Genomic DNA, 25,927 nt, shown 5'->3' with positions numbered 1-25,927 from the left:
AAACTAACAATTTTTGTTATGATGAAACCTTCTAACTGCATCCAAAGGTTGAGATCAAAGCAAATACATGATCCTCGTTCATACAGTGAACTTTTGACAAGAGGTGCCACATTTGGAGTTTGTGTCAGCCACACACGATACTTTCTGTGGTACAACCTATGCTATATCTGGAAAATGTAGGATAAAAAAGCCTGAGTACCTGTTTTACTTTGGTTTTCCTGATACAACTGATGAATCCCAGGACACCAGCACACATATTGTCTTGACATTCATTCTCTTTCAATGTTAATAGATGTCCCAAAATTTGTATTCTGAGTTCATGCCAATCCTGTAGATTCACCATTTTTCTAAACGAATAAGATTTGCATCACATGTGTAAGAAAATAATGATTTAAATACTACAGGATATGCCCAACATCAAAGAGTTCTTTTTCCACTTAGCAAACTATGATAGCCTATAGTTTACAAAAAGCTCACATATCTAGTTCAAAGGAGTAGCTCTTCAAAATTGAGCAGTGGCCTAAAAACTGAAATATCTGGTATGCTTTCAGAGCTGGTGACTTGCTAACTTCCCTCTGTTATCTAATTTCTGGGCACATTGGCATACTGGCATGATAAAGACATGGTGACTTTGCTATAATTAAATACATGTACCCGTGTGATTCTACGGGAAAAATGCATGGAATGCCCACCAAGTGCATCGCTGCAAGCATGGGAGTTCCTTGCCTCTCTAGCGACTACCATCTGATTCTCCAATCCGTCAGACTTCAACACCTACATGAGGAGGCTTAAGTTTTCAAAATAAAATGGAAGGTCAAATTCAAGCAATTATTAAGCAATGCTATAACTCAACTCACACGGAAGCTGGAGGATCTCCTATCGAGACGAAGCTTGCATTCAGAAGACGTGCCATCATACACATCAATTACAAATATACCAGCTCCTTTCCATGCAAAACTGCATTTGACATGGTCGAATTGGCTGAACATTTCGTAAATGAAGAATCTGAGTGCTCGCAGTTGTTCGTTTCTGTAGAGCCATCATCACTGGTAACATTTAGATCTTGCACGAGATCACTAATCTTTTGCTTGACAAGCCGAGAGATTCATTTGGCTGCAGTCCCATAAAAAAGCAACAATCTCAAATACCCATCAGCTCCAATCTTGCTCAGGTTGTTTTAATGACACCACTCAAGTGACTTGCGGTCAAAGTGTAAGTTGACTGATGTTCGTCTTGCATTAGTGCTAAGCCACTCAGTACCGCCGGCAGGGGGTAAAAGAGATAATGAGCAACACATGCCCTCATACTCTAAAGCTAAATAGTAATCTCTTCAATATTGAAAAATGCTAAATACTGACCAAAGTTCCAAAGAGTAACCATTTTAATATGCCAGCTCCTTATTTGCGTGTCAAGTGTAGTATTAGAGCATCATTTCTAAGTTCTAACTAATGGGAGTCCTAAGATCCTCGGCGATAGATATACAGTTCGCCCAAGGTGTTTACAAAACAGACATAAAGAGGATTGTGCAAAGGTTATGCTTATTGCTTAGTAGTGCTCAGACCTGACGAGGGCCGTGCCACGGAAATCATCCTACAGGTGGAGAGAGACGCGTTTGGCGACATACGTGCTTGTCGATGTCCCCTTTTGGCGTATGACCTGAAAAGCACAACATCGTTGTTATTTCTTGAACACGTTGAGAGCACTAAGACTTTCAACGATCCAAGGTAAGGTAGAAGCTAGCGAAGTCACCTGCACTAAAAGCTAGTGCACGTGGAACTTGTAAGGCATAGAGAAGACTTGCCACTGGCCTGTTGGTCTCCTGCTTGTGCGTCTCTGTTGTGTTCGTCTTCCGCTGCTGCTTCGCTGGAATCGTCACTGTCGGAGTCCTCCTGACGGCACGGTGGCACGGGCGAGAAAGCGGATGCGAGAGAAGGCAGCAGTCGCCCTACTCTTTTCCTCCCTCCACCAATCGCCCCTGCCATACGGCCACCACCAGCACTGGTCCTTCCCTCCGCCATCCTCCTCTTCATCTGGCATGGGAGATATGCTCGAGGCTGCTTGTTTGCCTTCCGAAAATCCAAATCAGCGATTCCCTCACGAATCCCGTTCCAGAAATCACGCGCCCAACAATCCTTGCCCTCCCCAAGAGGGCAACTCTCGCGTGATTTCTACCTTCCGAAGTTGCGTAATATTTTGCCTCCCCAATCTCTTATATGAGTCGCCTGACATTGGGCAAATAGCTCCCATGCGACATCTTTGAGTTGAATTGTCTCTCATGCGACGTCGTTGGTTGTAATGGCTCTCATGCAACGTCTCCCAGCGCAGAAATAGCTCAAGCAAGACAACCCGTTTACGCGACTAGTTAGTTGTTAGTTAGGCTGAGGTTTGGTTAGGACACCGGGGGTTATGTGCTCTGACTGGTGGGGTCCACCTAGGGCCACGTAGTCAAGAGTCAACCGTCCACGACTCGACCGGTGACTGTGTGACCATGCTCGACTCGTCCGTGCTGGACTGGGCGAGCGGCGCCGCCGTAAGCATCTTCTCCGGCAACGGTTTCTTCTCTGCGGTGGTGGAGCGCATTTCTCGGTAGCGGCAGAGCTATTGCGAGTGAGCCCGAAACCCTAGTCCCACTCCCCAGAATTTTGGGGATCTGTGGCCTCATGCTGCCCCTCTGTTTCTTGGCGATTTAGAATCTCGATTGGATCCGGGGGCTGTTTCTTCTCCGCGGCCCGGTGGTGGAGCGCCTTTCTCGGCAACGGCTATTGCGAGTGAGTATTTTCCAAACTCTAGTCCCATTCCCCAGAATTTTGGATAAATCTGTGGCCTCATGCTGCCCTTGTTTCTTGGCGTTTTAGAATCTCGATTGGATAGGAGCGCGGGGGTTGAATGAGATGGAGCGAGGAGACAGTGCTTCAAATCGGTAATGCCGCCCTCTTTTCTATTTTAGCTGTTATCGAACTCGATTTGGTAGTGACTGTCGCTTACACTGCTGCCGCTGCCTGCCATTGACAAAACAGGGGAGGTTCAGGTTCTGCCACCACATTCGCAATTATAGTGGAATTTTTTCCCTGTAAAGCCAAGCTCAGTGATGGCAGTGTCCAAGACATTGATAGAGATACCACCGTGAGGTTGGATGTCGAATTTGCAGATGTTGATCCCCAGGAATTGGAGAGCATGAAGGAGAAGGCCGTGGGCAATTTGGTGGAGAGAATTGGGGAGAGTATTGTTTGGGGTCCAGAACAAGAGGTATCTCTGCAACGTTTCGATAACTATAATGGTGAATATGTGAGAATTGAAGATGGAGAATCCATGGTTGCTGAAATTGATCAGCAAGAAGGGTGGGCAAGCAAACAAGTAACATTTTATGCTGAGCTAATTGATCTGCAAACTCATTCCAGAGTTGGTTATGTGCCATCAAAGATGGCTGCACAGGTGGAAGATAATGAGTGGGTTTCACAAAAGAAGATGTTGGCATTGTTGACTGAACCGACTGTAGTAGCTGAAGATACAGGGATTGATGCAGATGGAGAGGAGGGAACCCATGGTGCTAGGAAGATTGTTGTTGACTGGAATGTAGTAGAGTTGAATGAAAAAACAGATTTGGTCATTACACCAATATCTGACATTGATATGGCCGAAATGTTTGGCATTCAAGTTGATGACAAAGATAAGGAGAAGGATGACAGTTCTTTGCCTGCTGATGGTAACACATGCCCTAGAAATGCAAATGAGGATGAAGAAGAGCTGATGAGAGAGGCTGCAGATGATGTGGATGATGCAGATGATAATGAGCTGGTTTGTTTGTATGACAAAGAGAACCCAGTTATTGAGGTGGGAAAGTTGTGGCCAAGCATGAAGGAGTTTAGGATGTCTTTCAGGACCTATGCAGTGAAAAAAGAGTTTGATGCCAAGACTATGTGGACTGATCGAAAGAAATTTTATGCTCGGTGCAAAGGTTATGATGGTGGTGGCAATCCTTGCAAATGGTACTTGTCTGCCAGACTACAACCTGATGGAAGTACAGTAAGGGTAAATCAAATACCACACCAGCATACATGTATGACCACTTCACAGAGAGTTTCAAAGATGACATCACAGCTTTGGGTTACAGAGAAGATTACTCCTATTTTAGCCAAGACTCCAAACACTACTGCAAAGAGGCTTAAAGTTGACTTGGAGAAGCTGTACCCCATCCAGCTGCAATATACCACAGTGTGGAAAGCAAAACAAAGGGCCATGAAATCATTGTATGGTGACTGGGCAAATACATTTAGGATGTTGTATAGTTTTAAAGCAGAGGTGGAGAAGAGGTCACCTGGAAGTGTGGTGGAGATAGATACAGAGGTAACAGAGGATGGCAAGGTTTTATTCAGCAAGTTTTTTATGTGTTTGAAGCCTTGCATAGATGGATTCAAAGCAGGTTGTCGTCCATATTTGAGCATAGACTCATCTTTTTTGACTGGAAAGTGGAATGGTCAGTTGGCTGCATGCAATGCTCTAGATGGACACAACTGGATGTTCCCAATTGCAATAGGAATGTTTCAATCAGAGACAGAGGCATCATGGATATGGTTCATGATGCAACTGAAAAGATGCATAGGGCCAGTTTCTCCTTTGGCCATCCACACAGATGCATGTAAAGGGTTGGAAAATGCAGTAAAAAATGTTTTCCCCCATGCTGAGCAGAGGGAGTGCTTTGGACATATGTGGATGAATCTGATAAAAAAATTCAGAGGAGATGAATTTGGGCGCATGTGGCCAGCAGCAAGATCCTACACCAGACAGACACATTCCTATCACCTTGGTAAGATATTGGCATCATGTAGTGATAATGAATTTGCTTCATGGTTGAACACACACCATTCTCTGTTGTGGTATAGATCAGGTTTTAATACTGCCATAAAATGTGATCATATCAATAACAACTTGGCAGAAAGTTTTAACAACAAAGTGAAGGATTTGAAAGACTTGCCTGTGCATGACATGGTGGACCAAATAAGGATCATGATCATGCGTTTGTGGGAGTTGAGAGGAAAAATTGCTAATATTTTGGAAGGGGACAAGCTTCCAGCAGTGGTACAACAGGTGGTCAACAGGAGTAGAAATCTTTCACATCTATCTGTTGAGAAATCTTCCTTGTGGGGTGCTGAAGTTAGAGATACAAAGAGTGGCAAGAGGCATGTGGTAAATACTGAGTTGCATGAGTGCACTTGCCAAGAGTGGCAACACACTGGAAAACCATGTGAGCATTCCATACTTTTTTTGGCATCTAAACCCAGGTTAAATATGCACCCATATTTGCATGAGTATTATTCAGTACAAAAATTCAAAGCTGCATATGCAAGTCCAATTCCTGCACTGACTGACCAATCTCAGTGGCCTGAGGTGGAAATAGAATTTACCTTGTGTCCCCCTGTCACTAGAAGAAAGGCTGGGAGGCCAAAACAGAGCAGATTCAAAGCTTGGTTTGAGAAAGGTGGTTGTAGTAAGAAGGGGAAAAAGGAAAAGGAAAAGAATGATAAGCCCAAAAGGGCTCAAAAAGGTAACAAAAATAGGTGCAAGTTGTGTGAGGTACTTGGGCACAGAATTGGTTCATCCAAATGCATCTACACTCCTCAGAGGCCAAAGTATGTTTATGTTACTGTTTTTGCAAGTTTTTGATTTTGCTACTTGTTCTAGTATCTAACCAAGTGAAATGCTTTATTTTTTAGGAGGAAGCGTGCAGAAAAAGCCCCACCTCTTGTTGTTGAACAGTGCTGGCCAGTGAAAAAAGCAAGACTCAATGGCTTTAGAAGGAAGAGCACTAAGCAGATAATGTTTGGTGACAAAGATATGGAGCAAACTGAAACTGTTACTGCTGAACATGAGCTAAGTGTTTCTGTTTTGGACGATGTGATGCATACTGAATCTGTTTTGCAGGCGCTAGGGCAATCTGAAACTGTTGCAGATGAAGCAACTGTTGTGCTGCCATGCGAATCTGCTTTGACAGCTGTGTTGCCATGTTTGGAGGTTGTGCTGCCAAGTGTTGAGTTGCAAACTGAAGTAGTTGAACAATGTGTGCCATCTACTCAAGCTGCAGAAGTGCAAACTGAAGAAGTGGGACATGGTGAGGGGCAAAAGTTGAGGGGGCCTAGTGGAGTTGGCAAGAAAACCAAGGGGCCAAAAAGCAAGAGCATCAGCATCAACAAACTATGCGCCGTGGAACCAAACGGTGTAAAAAAGGAGAAGAAATCTAGTGGTAGAAAGAAGCAAAAGAAATAGAGTCGAAATCATTCAAATTTGATGTGAAAACTTAAGTTTGTTGTCATTTGATGTGAAAACTTATGTTCTTTCATGTGAAAACTTATGTGCTATGATGTTGATTTGACTTGAAATAAAATTCAAATTTGAACCGACATTCAAATTTGAACCTATCTCCAATATTTTTGGAGTTCATTTGTTTGTTCTGTGATGTTGCATTGTTTTATGTACTACTATGCACTTTAGTTCATAAATCCAACCCTTTTTGTGAAGTCCAACTCATAGTCACTGAAAATGTTGTCCAAACGGGCTCCAAAGTAAGGGAAAACGACCCCATTTCTAAGCAAGTTTTTTTCGACCTTCTCAAAATCACAAAAAAAGATTTTCTTAGCTTATATTATACCTATATAGGATCAATATGAAGTCTCACCTTTTTTTGAATAAGTATTCATATTATTAATTTTTTTTGAAAAAACACCCTTTAATACAAAGTCAGCAATAAAACAAGTTTAAAATTTTAAAATGCAAAAATAACTTCAGATCCTCCTTAGTCACTCCAAAATGAAGCTAAGGTGAGGTTTTTGATTTTTTGCATTTTCAAAACCTCAAACCCTCTTCTCACTCCTTTGAACTCTATGCAACCTCAGTCGAGATAGTCCAATTTGTGAAGGTTTTTTCATGCAAAGATCATTAGATCAAGTTTATCATTTTATATCATAACTATGTAACATAACAAGACTATATGCGCAGGTTTTTCATTTTTTAGATTTTTTTGAATTAGTTATACACATTTGAATGTTCGGTCAAACCTTTCAAAACCCCGTTGACTGCCTCCAAAACCCATGTAACCCTAGCGCCAAACGTCCACTGTCGATCTAACCCTAACGCCAAACTGCGGCCGTCGGATAGGCCTTCTAGAAGGATTCCACGGGGGCGATCCGTGGGAGCCCTGATTCTCCAATCTTATTGGCCACCGTTTTTTTCTCTGACGAACAGATAACGTTGAGCGGGGGAGCATCTCAGTGACCGTTGGGCCGAGCGGATCGGGCCCGACAGAGCCTGGCGTGCGTGCGCACGGCCGTCGAGAGGGGGGATGGGCTGCATGCGAGAGGGTCACTGACATGTGGGCCATCCCTGTCCCATGCATGCCATGCAACGGCGTCACAGCCTAGCTATTATGTGCTCGTGAACGCTGGGACACAGCCTAGCCCTGTGCATGCGGGCTTGCATGCACGCATCGACGCAGTAAAGCAGCGGCAGGGGCGCAGCGTATAGGTACGTCGCGTCTAAGCTATTTTTAACAAATGCATGTTTGAACCTGAGACACGGGATGGATGCGTCGATGGTGCAGCTCCCTTTTCAGTGTCACACGCGGATGAACGGGCCTGTTTCCCACGCGGCGTCACCGTCGATGCAAGTCCACGAAACGATGCATCTCGCCTGTGCCGCCCGTGCCTCTTTGGATGCTCTGCCCGCCATTTTTGAATTAATGCCCGCAATTACTTATGCCAGCACGAATGGAGAAGAGAAAACGATCGAAGTCATCGTGTACATTGACTATGGCTGCAACGCGGCTATAAAAGGGCACCATTTCCTCATCCCTCTCACACTCATCTCTCAAGCCTCCTCCGCATCTTCGTTTCGAGCCAAATCCACCACTCGAGCCACCATGCAGTTCTACGGCCCTACCTACCGTCGCCCTCGCACCGTGCCGGAGAGGGAGTACCCGACCGGAGTCATCGTCGAGAATAGCCTGAGGGTGTGGGCCATCTCAAGGTGGAGGGGCCCTAGAGAGTTGACTCGGTTCTTCCTCCAAGCCGGCTACCGCCACCTCCCTCCGGGCACTCCGCCCATGTTCCACCTCCATGAGCAGTACGATGGCGACCCCAATGGCATCGTCATCGGCCTCTACGTCACCTTCACCAACCCCTACGACGCTCATCACCTCCTCGACCAGGTGTTCTGGTGTGGATGCGAGTTTATCGCGTTCACCACCTTGAACATCTTCACCAACTTCCACCACATCTTCCCCCACCCCAACGGCATGCACACCCTCCCCTACCAGACGCCGGAGAACAACAAGTGAGGGGCGCCGGCTAAGGAGGGCCAAGGAGTTGTTCGAGTGCGAGTCTTTCTATCTATCTAGCTTGTGTTGTGTTGGTTGGGGCGTGTGTGTGTAACGCCCACGATGCGGCTATATCTCCCACGTGTCGAGGCACGACTTAGAGGCATAACCGCATTATGGTTTTGTCGCAAGAAGGGTCATCTTCACACAATCCCATGTAATGAACAAGAATGGGATAAAGAGTTGGCTTACAATCGCCACTTCACACAATACATAAATAAATCATACATCAATCAGAGTACACACATATGTCTGACTACGGAACCAAAATAAAAGAAGACAACCCCAAATGCTAGATCCCCGATCGTCCCAACTGGGCTCCACTACTGATCATCAGGACACGAAACATAGTAACGACCAAGTTCCTCGTCGAACTCCCACTTCAGCTCGGTTGCATCACCTGCACTGGTATCGTCGGCACCTACAACTGTTTTGGAAGTATCTGTGAATCACGAGGACTCAGTAATCTCACACACGCGAGATCAAGACTATTTAAGCTTAAGGGTAGGAAAAGGTAGTGAGGTGGAGCTGCAGCAACCACTAAGCATATATGGTGGCTAACATACGCAAATAAGAGCGAGAAGAGGAGCAACGGAACGGTCGTCAACTAGTAATGATCAAGAAGTGATCCTGAAACTACTTACGCACAACCATAACACAAGAACCGTGTTCACTTCCCGGACTCCGCCGAAAAGAGACCATCACGGCTACACACGCGATTGATGTATTTTAATTAAGTTAAGTGTCAAGTTCTCTACAACCGGATATTAACAAATTCCCATCTGCCACATAACCGCGGGCATGGCTCTCGAAAGTTTGTACCCTGCAGGGGTGTCCCAACTTAGCCCATTATAAGCTCTCACGGTCAACGAAGGATATTCCTTCTCCCGGGAAGACCCGATCAGTCTTGGAATCCCGGTTACAAGACATTTCGACAATGGTAAAACAAGACCAGCAAGACCACCCGCTGTGCCGACAAATCCCGATAGGAGCTGCACATATCTTGTTCTCAGGGCACACCGGACGAGCCAGACGTCGGGTTGGCATAGACCCTGGTTGCCCAGGGGGCGTCGGACATCGCTCAGTTTGGACCAGCACTCGAAGGAGCTCTGGCCCCGGGGGGGGGGGGGGGTAAATTAAGATGACCCTTGAGTCTGCAGAACCCAAGGGAAAAAGGCTTAGGTAGGCAAATGGTAAAACCAAGGTTGGGCCTTGCTGGAGGAGTTTTATTCAAAGCGAACTATCAAGGGGGTCCCATAAATCACCCAACCGCGTAAGGAACGCAAAATCAAGGAACATAACACCGGTATGACGAAAACTAGGGCGGCAAGAGTGGAACAAAACACCTGGCATAAGGCCGAGCCTTCCACCCTTTACCAAGTATATAGATGCATTAATTTAAATAAGAGATATTGTGATATCCCAACATATCCATGTTCCATCATGGAACAAACTTCATCTTCACCTGCAACTAGCAACGCTATAAGAGGGGCTGAGCAAAAGCGGTAACATAGCCAAACAACGGTTTGCTAGGAAAGGATGGTTAGAGGCTTGACATGGCAATATGGGAGGCATGATATAGCAAGTGGTAGGTAGCGCAGCATAGCAATAGAGCGAACAACTAGCAAGCAAAGATAGAAGTGATTTCGAGGGTATGGTCATCTTGCCTGAAATCCCGCTAGGAAGAAGAACGAGTCCATGAAGAAGACAAACAGGTGTAGTCGAACGAATCCTCACAACTCCGTAACGAAACCGAAGCTAACGGGAGAAGCAACCCGGAAAGAAACAAACAACATAGTAAACAACCACCACATACACATGGCATGATGCACAAACAAGTATGATGCATGTCCGATTTAATGAGGCATGGCATGGCAAAGTGCATAAACAATACTACAAATTAAGTGGAGCTCAATATGCAAAGAGTTGCATATTGACGAAACACCACATCAAATATTTAGTTCGCTCTTGTTTAGGAACAAGACAAGATTAAATGTTGGTTATGATGGAAATATGCCCTAGAGGCAATAATAAATTGGTTATTATTATATTTCCTTGTTCATGATAATCGTTTATTATCCATGCTAGAATTGTATTGATAGGAAACTCAAATACATGTGTGGATACATAGACAACACCATGTCCCTAGTAAGCCTCTAGTTGACTAGCTCGTTGATCAATAGATGGTTACGGTTTCCTGACCATGGACATTGGATGTCGTTGATAACGGGATCACATCATTAGGAGAATGATGTGATGGACAAGACCCAATCCTAAGCCTAGCACAAGATCGTGTAGTTCGTTTGCTAAGAGCTTTTCTAATGTCAAGTATCATTTCCTTAGACCATGATATTGTGCAACTCCCGGATATCGTAGGAATGCTTTGGGTGTACCAAATGTCACAACGTAACTGGGTGGCTATAAAGGTGCACTACAGGTATCTCCGAAAGTGTCTGTTGGGTTGGCACGAATCGAGACTGGGATTTGTCACTCCGTGTAAACGGAGAGGTATCTCTGGGCCCACTCGGTAGGACATCATCATAATGTGCACAATGTGACCAAGGAGTTGATCACGGGATGATGTGTTACGGAACGAGTAAAGAGACTTGCCGGTAACGAGATTGAACAAGGTATCGGGATACCGACGATCGAATCTCGGGCAAGTAACATACCGATTGACAAAGGGAATTGTATACGGGATTGATTGAATCCCCGACATCGTGGTTCATCCGATGAGATCATCGAGGAGCATGTGGGATCCAACATGGGTATCCAGATCCCGCTGTTGGTTATTGACTGGAGAGTCGTCTCGGTCATGTCTGCGTGTCTCCCGAACCCGTAGGGTCTACACACTTAAGGTTCGGTGACGCTAGGGTTGTAGAGATATTAGTATGCGGTATCCCGAAAGTTGTTCGGAGTCCCGGATGAGATCCCGGACGTCACGAGGAGTTCCGGAATGGTCCGGAGGTAAAGATTTATATATGGGAAGTCTTGTTTTGGTCGCCGGAAAAGTTTCGCGCATTATCGGTATTGTACCGGGAGTGCCGAAAGGGGTCCGGGGGTCCACCAAGGGGTCCACCTGCCCCGGGGGGGCCACATGGGCTGTGGGGTGTGCGCCTTGGCCTATATGGGCCAAGGGAACCAGCCCCAAGAGGCCCATGCGCCAAGAGATAAGGTAAAGGGAGAGTCCTAAAGGGGGAAGGCACCTCCTAGGTGCCTTGGGGAGGATGGACTCCTCCCTGGCCGCACCCTTCCTTGGAGGAAGGGCCAAGGCTGCGCCCCCCCTCTCCCTTGGCCCTATATATAGTGGGGGGAAGGGAGGGCAGCAAACCCTAAGCCCTGGCGCCTCCCTCTCCCTCCCGTGACACATCTCCCTCCTCCCGCAGCGCTTGGCGAAGCCCTGTTGGAATCCCGCTACTTCCACCACCACGCCGTCGTGCTGCTGGATCTCCATCAACCTCTCCTTCCCCCTTGCTGGATCAAGAAGGAGGAGACGTCGCTGCTCCGTACGTGTGTTGAACGCGGAGGTGCCGTCCATTCGGCGCTAGGATCATCGGTGATTTGGATCACGACGAGTACGACTCCATCAACCCCGTTCTCTTGAACGCTTCCGCTCGCGATCTACAAGGGTATGTAGATGCACTCCTTCCCTCTCGTTGCTAGTAAACTCCATAGATTGATCTTGGAGATGCGTAGAAAATTTTGAATTTCTGCTACGTTCCCCAACAGTTTAACATGGCAAGAGGTGAAGCATAAGAAAACTACCTATCTAGGCAAGTTTAAATGAGGCCGGAACAACAAACAACAATTCCGGAAAAACCTCATGTGCATATTTTGGAATTGGTACTGTTCTGCCCTAAACCATATTTTAAAGTTCTTAAACAGAAAAATAAAGTGTAACATGTTAATCTATGCATTTTTCTACCCCATTTACATATAAAGTTTATTAAAATCCGAGCTACGGTTATTTAGTTATGAAATAAATCATTTTAACATGGCATTTGAGCAAATTAATGCAAACATCAATTTAAACATTTTAAACATAGATGAAAGTGGCATATTATTGAACTACACAAATTTTTGAGCATTTAACATATATAATTTGTTTTAAACCGATGCATGGTTAATTAGTTACTAAATGCATGAACAACAGGGGGGTTTCTGCAAAACTATAAATCCTGGGAAATAGACAAATTCGCTGACAGGAAAAAAAACAGAAGCGGGCCGAATCTGCTGGACGCTGGGGCGCTCACCATGGGCCAAGCCCAGTTCAATGGAGAGACCAGGGCAGGCCGCGAAGGGGCGCGCTGGGCCTAGAGGCGCGGTCAACGCGAGCGCTCCCCTCGCTCGCTCGATGCAAACGAAGCAGAGGCCGCGGCAGGGGACTTAGCGAAGCAGGGAGGTTCAGGCGGCGATGGACCTGGCGGCGGGGACGACCGGAGTTGCGTGGCACTGGTCCTCGTCCAGAGCGAGGAATGGCCAGATCTCGAGGTGGCTGCAGGGAGAAACTTCGAGGCAGCGATGACGTAGGGACGGCCATGGATGCTCCTGTCGAAGGAAAAAGGAGAAGGTTTAGAGAACACAGAGAGACAGGGGAGAGATAGAGAGTGAGAGAAGATGAGCGACGAGGCTCACCGGAGATGGTGGTGAGGGCGTCGAGTATGGAGGTGCCGGCGGCGAGGTTCGACGAGGGCGGCGGAGGCAAGGTGCAGGAGCTCCTCGGCTCCATGGAGGTGCTCTGGCACGAGCAGATCGAGCGCTCCTCGCTCGAGGATGCGCTGCTCGAGGAGGAGAACTGCAGATGCGGCTCGGGGCAGGGGAGGAGCTTGGGCGTGTTGGGGGAGGTCCTGCTGGAGGTGGTCGATGGCGACGAACGGAGCAGGGGAGGAGCTTGCGGTCACGTGCAGGCGAGCGGGAAGCAGAGGAGGTTCGAGCGTCCTCCTGACGCAGAGGATGGCGGCGCTGTTTTGCTGGGCTTCGGGTGCGAGGGATGAAGGCAGGCGCGCGCGGCGGCCGTGGCGTTCGACGGCTGCGTCCGTTTCCTGCGATAAGAAGCAAAGGAGGGGGGGTTGAGATACGGGGAAGGATACACGAGGAAAAGGAGAAAACAGGAGGAAGAGGAGGCCGGCGGGAAAGAAGCAGAGGGCTCAGGGCTGCAGCTGCTGGCTCCTGCAGGCGCGGACGACGACGGCTGCGGGCTGCCGGACGCGTCCAGGACCAAGGGAGGAGGAGGCACGAGGCGCTGGTGCTGCTCGGGGTCGAGCCTTTGCTCTCCCGAGCAAGGAGGCGACGGGATCGAGGGGAAGCTTCGGGGCTGGTTCTGGTTGGTGGGATTGGATCGGGGGAATGAGGAGATCCCGAGGAAGAAAGGGAGGTGGGTGGCGGCGGCTCGGGAATAGGTGGATGGATGGGACAGGATCCCTAGTTTCTAGGGTTAGAGTAGACTGATTATATAGTGAGTGGGTTAGCTTAGGGGCTATTCTAGCCCCTCCGATCATAATCGGACTGTTGAGAATAAATAGGGTAGGAAGTCCAAATAAGAAAACGGGGATGTTTTATAGATGTTAGGGGATGATCCGGATCCAATGGTAACAACAACCCGGGTCGGGTTCGGGACAATTTTCGGACGCGCGCGAGGAGGGGTTTTGTGCATTGTGCAGAGAGGCTCAAACGGTCGGACAACAAAAGAACGGTTGGTCTCGAAAAGGACAACGAAGGCAATAGGGAGAAGCGGGAACTACGAACGGATGCAAGTTTTTTGAAAACATGCGGATGCAATGCGATGATGAATGCAACAAACAAATAAATACACACAACGATCACGAAGAACATGGAAGGCATCTGGAGCGTCGGTCTCGGGGCGTTACAACACTCCACCACTACAAGAGGATCTCGTCCCGAGATCTAGGACGGCACCGGAGAAAAACGAAAGAGGAACAGGTAAAACAAGTTGCTTCTTTGACAAATGAGTGAAACCAAAGAACCTTGAGAGGTTGAAAACTTGAAAGAAGAATACAACAGAGTTGAACAAAATTGAGAAGACTCCGATAGAAAAGAGAAACAAGGAACACCATGTGAACTTTGGAGTTTGCAAAGCTATGAATGACGAGTACAATGGACAATAAGGAATTGAAACCACTCTGGTTGAAACGAGATGTACAAGGAATGATAAGGATCAATTACGATAACGCTCCGGTTGGAAATGAAAAGAATAGAATTTGAACTTGGCAAAATGAAAGCACTTGGATGAGACTCCAGTTAAAACTAGATAGAGAAGGAATAAGATTGATATAATTTGGGCAGCACTCCGACTGTAAATGGAAGGAATTGAACATGAACTTTACAAGATGAGAGGATACTTAATGAAATCAACAGCACACTGCCTCCGGAACTATTGAAAGAATGGCACAATGGGTCAGAAAGATTTCAGACAGCACTCCGATTGAGAAGGTAGGCAAAACTTGACAGAATGGGAAGAACTTGAAAAGAGGGCACGACACTCCGGTTGGAAATGGATAAGCACGAAAAGAACACGGTCCTCATAAACTGAGAAGATGAGTGAAGAGAGCAACATCACAATGCCTCCGGAAGAAATAAATAATAGAAGATAGATCCTTGGAATAAAGAATGGAGAAGAAAATGACAACTTCTGCCACAAATGAGCTTGGAAAGCATCCTTCCAAGAAGGTTATAACGGAGTTGTTGGGAAATCAACAACGAAAAGAACAAGCTTGTTGTGGGCTTATGGAACACATCTCAAAATTATGAGGTGACAACCCGCCACTAACGGAAACAATTGCTTGCTTGAGATCAACGAAGAGATGAAAAACTTCTCTCGCCGAGAGGATAGGAGAAAACTTGGATCATTGATAGACACCACAATTAGCAACATTCCTTCGAGAAGGCTTTTAAGTGAAATCTATACCAAGATAACTCCAACAAAGAGATTATTATGGGTTGAAACAACTCATGGACGAAGAAAAATATGATGGGTTTAAATATCTCATTCTTGACAACTTGTGAATCATGAACCATGAAGGGGGATTGTCAAGAATGATATAACACCATCTCGAAAGATAAGATACAGAGAATTGCACTTCGGAATGCAAGATGAAGAATGCTTGAACTCCTCAAAACAAAACATGTGTAGAACATCATGTTTATCTTTGAGTATAGCTTGGCGGATCATAACTTCGAGAGAATTCTTGAAGAACAATTGAAGAATGAAAAGGAATCCTTGAAGAGCCACCATGTTGATCCTCCATGAAGAACTCCGATAATAAAAGAATGATCAAACGAAAGGGAAAGTTGAAAAGAACTCCGGGAGAAGCCTTGCAATGATTAGATGAAGCTTTGAAATGATATAATTGAAATAACTTGGAGCTCCGGAAAGAAAAGATGAACAACTTGGAACCGAGAATTTGATATCATGAACGAACTCCGGAAGAAGGAATTAATCACTTGGAGGAAACAAGAATAAGAATTACATTACGCGTATCCTTCACCAATTTAGATTGATGACAAACAACGGATTTGGCATACTACTTATTCTCGTAGAAAGGATTAAGATAGATATTGCGCAAACTTGGGATGGTTTTCAACGAACCACCGGTAGGATTGGAAAGAACGAATGAATCTATATGATAACGAACGAAGAGAACTCTTGAACGAACCACCGTAAGAATTGAAAATGAACGAAGAAAAGATAAAGAAACACCGGGAAGAATTAGAAAATGAACGAAGAAACTTGAGAGAATTTAGATACAAGTGAACGAAGAGATCACGAGCTGATTAGAGAATATTTGAACGATGCACCGGAAGAATAAGGAGATGAACGAAGAGACATCAATTTAGAATAATTGGAGAATGAGGCTGAAAACTTAGAACGAAGAAATCTTCTGAAATGATGGCCTCTGGAGAATCAAACTGAAAAGACTCCTGAATTGCTCCGGATGGGTAAGAAAAGAATTGTGCGATTGGAAACAATTTGAGAGGATGGCAACAAGTTAGAACCATGAATCTTCAAGAGAACGGACCAAGATTCAAGAGAAATTCTTCTTCGTTCTTCAAATGTTGAGAATGATGATGAGAAACACCACCATGAATTGTTGAGGCACTCCGGAGTGAAAAATTGGAAAGGTTGAACCGACGATGAAAAGAATTTGAAAGATCTTGGAGAAAGACATATGACTGATGATAACCCATTCTTACGTCAAACTTTGAAAGACTTTGAGAATCACTCCGGAAAGAATTAGAAGAGTTAGGTAAGATCCTGGGAAAAAACCTGTGGGTTAGGGCCCACTCAAAAGATACACTATTGAATGATTAAAAGAAAGATTGCGCCGGTTGAATTAAATGGCTCAAAAGAGATAACAACCTCGAGATAGCTTGAACGGATTGGGAATGGAAATGCGAATCTTCTGAGATATCTTCAGCACTCCAGATAACATGAATAGCAAGAGGTGGATGATTAAGAGATGCACCGACATGAGAAAGCATTTGAAACGAGGAAAAAAATACGATCAACACTGAAAGCTTGACTTGAGTCCACGGAGAAGAAATAACAACGAAGGATGATGAACTTGAAGCTTCGTTAGTATCTTCATGGGAAATCACCGGATAAGAACATTGAAAGAAAAGAATGAAGAGACTTCGCATCAATAAAAAGGATACTTGATTAAGAAATCTGAGTCCTTGAAGAAAAGGGTGGGAGGGCGGGAAAACAAAGACAACTTGGGACGGATGAAGCAAACACCGTTGCAAAGAACTGAGAATTGATCTCGCGAATGTTGAAATGATCGGATCCACTTGAAGAGAAGCACGCCGGTTGGAAAAGAGTTGACATGACAACCTCAGAGATCAAGAAGGATTAGCACTCCCATAGAAATATGAGAACACCGTTTAGGGAAGGTATGGAAATCAACACTTGACTTCGACGCAACTCGAATACCACAAACCAAAACAAAACAAAGGATTTGGCTTGCGGAATAAGCCGGAACAAACATATGATAGATCCCATATCGTATCATGTGTGTGTTGGAAAGATATCCTACGAGATACTTGAATTCCCACTTATAAATTCCCGAAACTTTCTGGTTATGCAATCTGGTGTTGGGGATACAGGGGACACAAAATATATCACCCAAACTAACAATCCCTAGATCCAGCTGTATCCATCCGTCAACACATAACCAAGAAACCTTCGGAAATCGTTTACCTCAACCTTCGAAAAACATCCGTTATACGAGTTATGGCAATACTCCCGAACTCCCGCCCCAGTACTGGGTGGCGTCGAGGTGATCTCACCAACAACTGCATAAAAGAGATTTTTGATGTCGGTGAAACTCAGGTATTCCAGAACTGCAACGATAAAATTGTGACGACAACACCTCGGAGCTCAACTCCCCGGGACACTGCCACAACCCCTAAATGTCAGGAGGCACCAAGAACAATGTTCTCGTCACAAAACCATCGGAACGATTCCAAGATACCCGCGTGATCCTAAATTTTTTTAGTGAAATTCGAGGAGAGGAAAGTCAAAACTTGTACGTCAGGAGGCCTCACCAGAGCGACGAAGGGACTGAGGAGTAAAAAGAATCCTACTCTCCGATATATATATACTCCTCAGACTCAAAATATTTTTGTTCTAGACTCAACAACGCCAGCAATTCGATCAATCAGGGGGCTCCTAAGTCGGGGATGGCTCTGATTACCGACTTGTAACGCCCACGATGCGGCTATATCTCCCACGTGTCGAGGCACGACTTAGAGGCATAACCGCATTGTGGTTTTGTCGCAACAAGGGTCATCTTCACACAATCTCATGTAATGAACAAGAATGGGATAAAGAGTTGGCTTACAATCGCCACTTCACACAATACATAAATAAATCATACATCAATCAGAGTACACACATAGGTCCGACTACGGAACCAAAATAAAAGAAGACAACCCCAAATGCTAGATCCCTGATCGTCCCAACTGGGCTCCACTACTGATCATCAGGAAACGAAACATAGTAACGACCAAGTTCCTCATCGAACTCCCACTTGAGCTCGGTTGCATCACTTGCACTGGTATCGTCGGCACCTACAACTGTTTTGGAAGTATCTGTGAGTCACGAGGACTCAGCAATCTCACACCCGCGAGATCAAGACTATTTAAGCTTAAGGGTAGGAAAAGGTAGTGAGGTGGAGCTGCAGCAACCACTAAGCATATATGGTGGCTAACATACGCAAATAAGAGCGAGAGGAGGAGGAACGGAACAGTCGCCAACTAGTAATGATCAAGAAGTGATCCTGAAACTACTTACGCACAACCATAACACAAGAACCGTGTTCACTTCCCGGACTCCACCGAAAAGAGACCATCATGGCTACACACGCGGTTGCTGTATTTTAATTAAGTCAAGTGTCAAGTTCTCTACAACAGGATATTAACAAATTCCCATCTGCCACATAACCGCGGGCACGGCTCTCGAAATTTTATACCCTGCAGGGGTGTCCCAACTTAGCCCATTATAAGCTCTCACGGTCAACGAAGGATATTCCTTCTCCCGGGAAGACCCGACCAGTCTCGGAATCCCGGTTACAAGACATTTCGACAATGGTAAAACAAGACCAGCAAGACCACCCGCTGTGCCGACAAATCCCGATAGGAGCTGCATATATCTCGTTCTCAGGGCACACCGGATGAGCCAGACGTCGGGTTGGCATAGACCCTGGTTGCCCGGGGGCGCCGGACATTGCTCAGTTTGGACCAGCACTCGAAGGAGCACTGGCCGGGGGGGGTAAATAAAGATGACCCTTGAGTCTGCAGAACCCAAGGGAGAAAGGCTTAGGTAGGCAAATGGTAAAACCAAGGTTGGGCCTTGCTGGAGGAGTTTTATTCAAAGCGAACTGTCAAGGGGGTCCCATAAATCACCGAACCGCGTAAGGAATGCAAAATCAAGGAACATAACACCGGTATGACGGAAACTAGGGCGGCAAGAGTGGAACAAAACACCTGGCATAAGGCCGAGCCTTCCACCCTTTACCAAGTATATAGATGCATTAATTTAAATAAGAGATATTGTGATATCCCAACATATCCATGTTCCATCATGGAACAAACTTCATCTTCACCTGCAACTAGCAACGCAATAAGAGGGGCTGAGCAAAAGCGGTAACATAGCCAAACAACGGTTTGCTAGGAAAGGATGGTTAGAGGCTTAACATGGCAATATGGGAGGCATGATATAGCAAGTGGTAGGTAGCGCAGCATAGCAATAGAGCGAATAACTAGCAAGCAAAGATAGAAGTGATTTCGAGGGTATGGTCATCTTGCCTGAAATCCCGCTAGGAAGAAGAACGAGTCCATGAAGAAGACAAACGGATGTAGTCGAACGAATCCTCACAACTCCGGAACGAAACCAAAGCTAACGGGAGAAGCAACCCGGAAAGAAACAAACAACATAGTAAACAACCACCACATACACATGGCATGATGCACAAACAAGTATGATGCATGTCCGATTTAATGAGGCATGGCATGGCAAAGTGCATAAACAATACTACAAATTAAGTGGAGCTCAATATGCAAAGAGTTGCATATTGACGAAACACCACATCAAATATTTAGTTCGCTCTTGTTTAGGAACAAGACAAGATTAAATGTTGGTTAACATGGCAAGAGGTGAAGCATAATAAAACTACCTATCTAGGCAAGTTTAAATGAGGCCGGAACAACAAACAACAATACCGGAAAAACCTCATGTGCATATTTTGGAATTGGTACTGTTCTGCCCTAAACCATATTTTAAAGTTGTTAAACAGGAAAATAAAGTGTAACATGTTAATCTATGCATTTTTCTACCCCATTTACATCTAAAGTTTATTAAAATCCGAGCTACGGTTATTTAGTTACGAAATAAATCATTTTAACATGGCATTTGAGCAAATTAATGCAAACATCAATTTAAACATTTTAAACATATATGAAAGTGGCATATTATTGAACTACACAAATTTCTGAGCATTTAACATATATAATTTGTTTTAAACCGATGCATGGTTAATTAGTTACTAAATGCATGAACAACAGGGGGGTTTTCTCCAAAACTATAAATCCTGGGAAATAGACAAATTCGCTGACAGGAACAAAAAACAGAAGCGGGCCGAATCTGCTGGGCGCTGGGGCGCTCACCATGGGCCAAGCCCAGATCGATGGAGAGACCAAGGCATGCCGCGAAGGGGCGCGCTGGGCCTAGAGGCGCGGTCAACGCGAGCGCTCCCCTCGCTCGCTCGATGCAAACGAAGCAGAGGCCGCGGCAGGGGACTTAGCGAAGCAGGGAGGTTCAGGCGGCGATGGACCTGGCGGCGGGGACGACCGGAGTTGCGTGGCACTGGTCCTCGTCCAGAGCGAGGAATGGCCAGATCTCGAGGTGGCTGCAGGGAGAAACTTCGAGGCAACGATGACGTAGGGACGGCCATGGATGCTCCTGTCGAAGGAAAAAGGAGAAGGTTTAGAGAACACAGAGAGACAGGGGAGAGATAGAGAGTGAGAGAAGATGAGCGACGAGGCTCACCGGAGATGGTGGTGAGGGCGTCGAGTATGGAGGTGCCGGCGGCGAGGTCCGACGAGGGCGGCGGAGGCAAGGTACAGGAGCTCCTCGGCTCCATGGAGGTGCTCTGGCACGAGCAGATCGAGCGCTCCTCGCTCGGGGATGCGCTGCTCGAGGAGGAGAACTGCAGATGCGGCTCGGGGCAGGGGAGGAGCTTGGGCGTGTTGGGGGAGGTCCTGCTGGAGGTGGTCGACGGCGACGAACGGAGCAAGGGAGGAGCTTGCGGTCACCTGTAGGCGAGCGGGAAGCAGAGGAGGTTCGAGCGTCCTCCTGACACAGAGGATGGTGGTGCTGTTTTGCTGGGCTTCGGGTGCGAGGGATGAAGGCAGGCGCGCGCGGCAGCCGTGGCGTTCGACGGCTGCGTCCGTTTCCTGCGATAAGAAGCAGAGGAGGGGGAGTTGAGAGACGGGGAAGGATACACGAGGAAAAGGAGAAAACAGGAGGAAGAGGAGGCCGGCGGGAAAGAAGCAGAGGGCTCGGGGCTGCAGCTGCTGGCTCCTGCAGGCGCGGACGACGACGGCTGCGGGCGGCCGGACGCGTCCAGGACCAAGGGAGGAGGAGGCACGAGGCGCTGGTGCTGCTCGGGGTTGAGCCTTTGCTCTCCCGAGCAAGGAGGCGACGGGATCGAGGGGAAGCTTCGGGGCTGGTTCTGGTTGGTGGGATTGGATCGGGGGAATGAGGAGATCCCGAGGAAGAAAGGGAGGTGGGTGGTGGCGGCTCGGGAATAGGTGGATGGATGGGACAGGATCCCTAGTTTCTAGGGTTAGAGTAGACTGGTTATATAGTGAGTGGGTTAGCTTAGGGGCTATTCTAGCCCCTTCGATCATAATCGGACTGTCGAGAATAAATAGGGTAGGAAGTCCAAATAAGAAAATGGGGATGTTTTATAGATGTTAGGGGATGATCCGGATCCAATGGTAACAACAACCCGGGTCGGGTTCGGGACAATTTTCGGACGCGCGTGAGGAGGGGTTTTGGGCATTGTGCAGAGAGGCTCAAACGGTCGGACAACAAAAGAATGGTTGGTCTCGAAAAGGACAACGAAGGCAACAGGGAGAAGCGGGAACTACGAACGGATGCAAGTTTTTTGAAAACATGCGGATGCAATGCGATGATGAATGCAACAAACAAATAAATACACACAACGATCACGAAGAACATGGAAGGCGTCTGGAGCGTCGGTCTTGGGGCGTTACAGTGTGCCCGTGTCTTCTAGCTATATGTCTAGTTTTAATTATTTTCCTTTCATGTTTTATGCACTATATGTTGTAAGGGGATGCCCCTCTATATGTTCTCTAAGGGGATGCTACTAGGGTACCCGATGCCCCTCTATCGTGCTATCTATTAATGTTTTTTCGGGCCTAAAGTTTCTCCATTGCATTTTATTTATGTGGCCATGTGAACTAAAAAATGCACTAAAACATGATCCAATCATAAAAGTTGTTGTTAGCACGTGTCTAGTTAATTATCTTTCTTTTATGTTTTATGCACTATATGTTGTAAGGGGACGCCCCTCTATGTTGTAGAGATGCTACTAGGGGCACACTAGATGTCTTCTTTTTTTGAGAGGGGCACAACCTTTTTCAGTTGAAACACACGAGTAAAAACTTTGAAAACACCATAGCACAAATAAAAAAAATAAAAATGGTGCTTGGTTGAAATAAACTAGAACCAAACAATTGCAACTTTTTTGGTTCACAAAGACTGCAAGTTAGACTGCTAACTAGAACCAACCTTTTGTTTTAGGCGAAACATCACGGGACCCTACCATTGGACACGATAGCTTGTGCATAAAAATAGCTCAAATAATTATCAGATGAGTTATCTCAAAAAAGGTGACTGCAGGAAACTTAAAATTTGTGAAATAACCTAAAGCCGAAAAGATATATCGATGTCAATGACCGTGTGCACTTTTTTTGCACTAGCTAGACTTCTTTTATCAATGGGCCTGGATATGTTCTATTCGGCCCTGCCTAACTTCTATATGGGCCTGGCCTTTTCGGGCAACTGTGGACGAACCTTTTTTTTCCTTTTCTCCCTCTACCACTGAAACTAAAACTGATGACGAACTGAGGAACTGAAAAAACGGGGCCGAAACCGAGTGGAGAAGTCATGCCGAATTCGTACAGCGCAACACTTTTATTCAAACATCCATATCATTATGATTACAAATGATGCCCAATCTATTCACTTACAACTAATTATCATCACATAAACAAATGCGAGAGCAATTACACAAACAGAAAAAAGTCCGGCCATCAGCCCGATCAAATTGCCCTGCTTCTGCAATTCGATGAGTTTCTTCATCAGCTTCTTCAGCTCTGCCGTCACTCCTGCATCCCCCACAGTAGCACCAATGGAATGGGCGCCCCCAATGGAATTGCCAGATGTAGGGGCCCCAGATCCAGACGGGCCCGATCCAAACTTCTCCGCCTCCAACGGTAAATCGAGCTCCCCTGATGCACCCTCCAGTTGAATCCACTCTATGTACTCATCTAGCCACTCAAAATGGATGCATTGCTTCAATTTCTGAAATCGGAAAGATGAACCCTAAATCCCAAATCCGATGAAAAATATGAAATTGGGAGACAAAAAACAAAATTGGCATATTGAGAAGTAAAATCTCACCTTTCCCTGCTCTGGTTTGCTCTCGCATTTCACGAATTCCCGCCCAAGGTTGCCATTCTTGTCGGTCGTTGTGACTAGCCGCTTCAGGGGTGCGGTATGTGGGCATGCAGGGCACCTTGTCATGGGCACTGCGCCATAGCGCGGCCATGAGCGGCGGGAGGCTGAAGCGGAGCTCGACATTGCTAGGTCGCGGCCCGGAACGGCGTTGCTGCGCGTCGTCGCCGGAGAAGAAGAACAACAACGGTCGGGGAGGGGGAGGAGGATGGGAAGGCCGCGGTAGGGCTCGGGTGCTGCACGGCTCGGTGTCCTCTTGTACCAATGCTGAGCTGGATAAGTTAGTGGGTCGCACGCTGTGGGTCCCGCTCACCTGATTCGAGTTTTAAACATGTGTCTTTGGATTAGGCAGCAGTGTCGCACGGCAGCTATTTTTTCCAACGCAGATGTCGCATGAGAGCCATTTGAACCAACGATGTTGCATGAGAGACAATTCAACTCAACGACGTCGCATGGGAGCTATTTGCCCCCTGACATTTCGATGGAGCCCCGATGCATCGGTACGTCGGCCGGCTTACTTCAATCTCAGCGGCGAGGGAGCAACGGGTCCGTCCCCATCCGTCCAAGAAAAACTTTGCCAACTCGGCAAGGGCGCACGCATCAGGAGAGGAGTGCCGTGCCCCTCGCGCGCCTGAGCATCCCGCCCGGCAGTGACTTAGACGCTGGTGAAGTCCTCGCTCCCGGACGCCTCTTCATTTTCTCCTCCTTCCTCTCCATGCGCTATCCCGCTCGCTGCTGCTGCCTAATGCGACGGCCGAGCGTAGCGCCACCTCCCTGCCATGGCCGCCGCCCCCCCCCCCCCGCAAGCTTGCACCGCCATGGTCGGTGGCTTCGACACCGGAGAACTCCTCGCTCCGGCTGACTCTCCATGTTTTCCTCCTTCATCTCCATGCATGCCTCCCGCCTCGCTGCCGCCGCCTGATGTGGGTGCCCGAGCGCAGCGCCGCCTCCCTGCCATGGCCGCCCTGGCAAGTCAGAAACTTCGCTCGTCCATCCGGATCGAGCAGGGGAGGCCGGCAGACGGGCGGATCGACGTGGGAGGCTTGGTGGTGGCCGAATCCGGGGAGCGGCGGAGCAGAGGATGCGGATTCGGGCAGTGGCGGCCAGATCCCGTCAGAGTCATGGCCGGAGGCCGGAGCTCGGGGTGGCCATGGCAGCACTGCAATGAGAGGGGAGAGAGATGGTGAGAGGGAGGGAGAACGGAGAGGGAGAAGGAGAAGGCAGGGGCGGCGACATGACCTGGTCACGGCGGCGGTGATCTCCGGTGAGGCTGGCTGGCGCGGGGAGGCGGCAGAGGAAGGCGGGGTCGGGGCAAGCGCGTGGCGCGGAGCCGAGCTCCCTGGCTCGAGCGCACGCATTTCTGCCACTAAAAAGGATTGCGGGTTGAATAGAAACAAATGCAGGGTTGTTTTTGTAAAAACAAAGCGTTTTATTAGGTACCCACTTAAAAGTAGGACTACGGGTTGAATTCTCAAAAATAGAAGGACTTCTCTGCAAATATGTCGACAACGTACGACCAGAAACAGTAGTCGCTTTATTAGTAGGTAAAGATGAGACATGGTTTAGATTATGAAGATCTAGCTAGAGCTTGAAATACTGTGATTTGAAATCAATATAAAGTGGATTCAAAAAATCGAGTTCGAGTTCATATAGTACACATAGTTCATATCTAACTCGAGAGTAATCATGTGGTGTGCTCTGAAGATAATAAACAAACGATGGTTTGACTTGACAATAATGATGATTGTAGATCTTATTAAAATAGAGAAATGAATCCAAATGGTTTGACTTCACAACAATCATCATTGTAGATCTTACTCAAATAGAAAAACGAATTCAAATTTAGTTCATATTGAAGCGGTAGTATACACGTTTGGAATGCACTAAAACGTTCATTTGAGTAGCAGGTTGCATGCATTATACACGTAGCAAAATATATTAATTGAACATAACATGAATTCAAAGTTTTGAATGACATTTGTAGTGCGAATTGATTTGGTACAGTACACGGGACTAGACTCTCTTGTGTGCTGTGAATTGATTTCTTTTTGTTTTTCGTCGACGGAAGTGCGAATTGATTTGGTACAGTACACGTTGGGCTTGTCCAGAAATTTCAACCCGCGCCTTGTTACCCCGAAATATTTAAGATATATCTTTGTCTCGTTGTGCTCCAACAACTCCCTCCATCTCAACCCGCGCCTTCCTATTCCAAAATTACAACGCGCGCGAAAACTCCCACCTCCTGTGAAATCCCAACACGCGAAATGCATGTGATACCC

The 25,927-nt window shown here is 46.8% G+C and overlaps 1 pseudogene; it reads right to left on the bottom strand.

Moving 5' to 3' along the window:
• Nucleotides 1-848: 848 nt before the first annotated feature.
• Nucleotides 849-2,018, bottom strand: LOC123142581 (uncharacterized; annotated as a pseudogene).
• Nucleotides 2,019-25,927: the final 23,909 nt, after the last annotated feature.

This window comes from Triticum aestivum, chromosome 6D, assembly GCF_018294505.1.
Source record: "Triticum aestivum cultivar Chinese Spring chromosome 6D, IWGSC CS RefSeq v2.1, whole genome shotgun sequence".
Lineage (NCBI taxonomy): Eukaryota > Viridiplantae > Streptophyta > Magnoliopsida > Poales > Poaceae > Triticum > Triticum aestivum.
The sequence above is the reverse complement of the archived record's forward strand: the minus strand, read 5'-3'. Positions and strand labels throughout refer to the sequence as shown.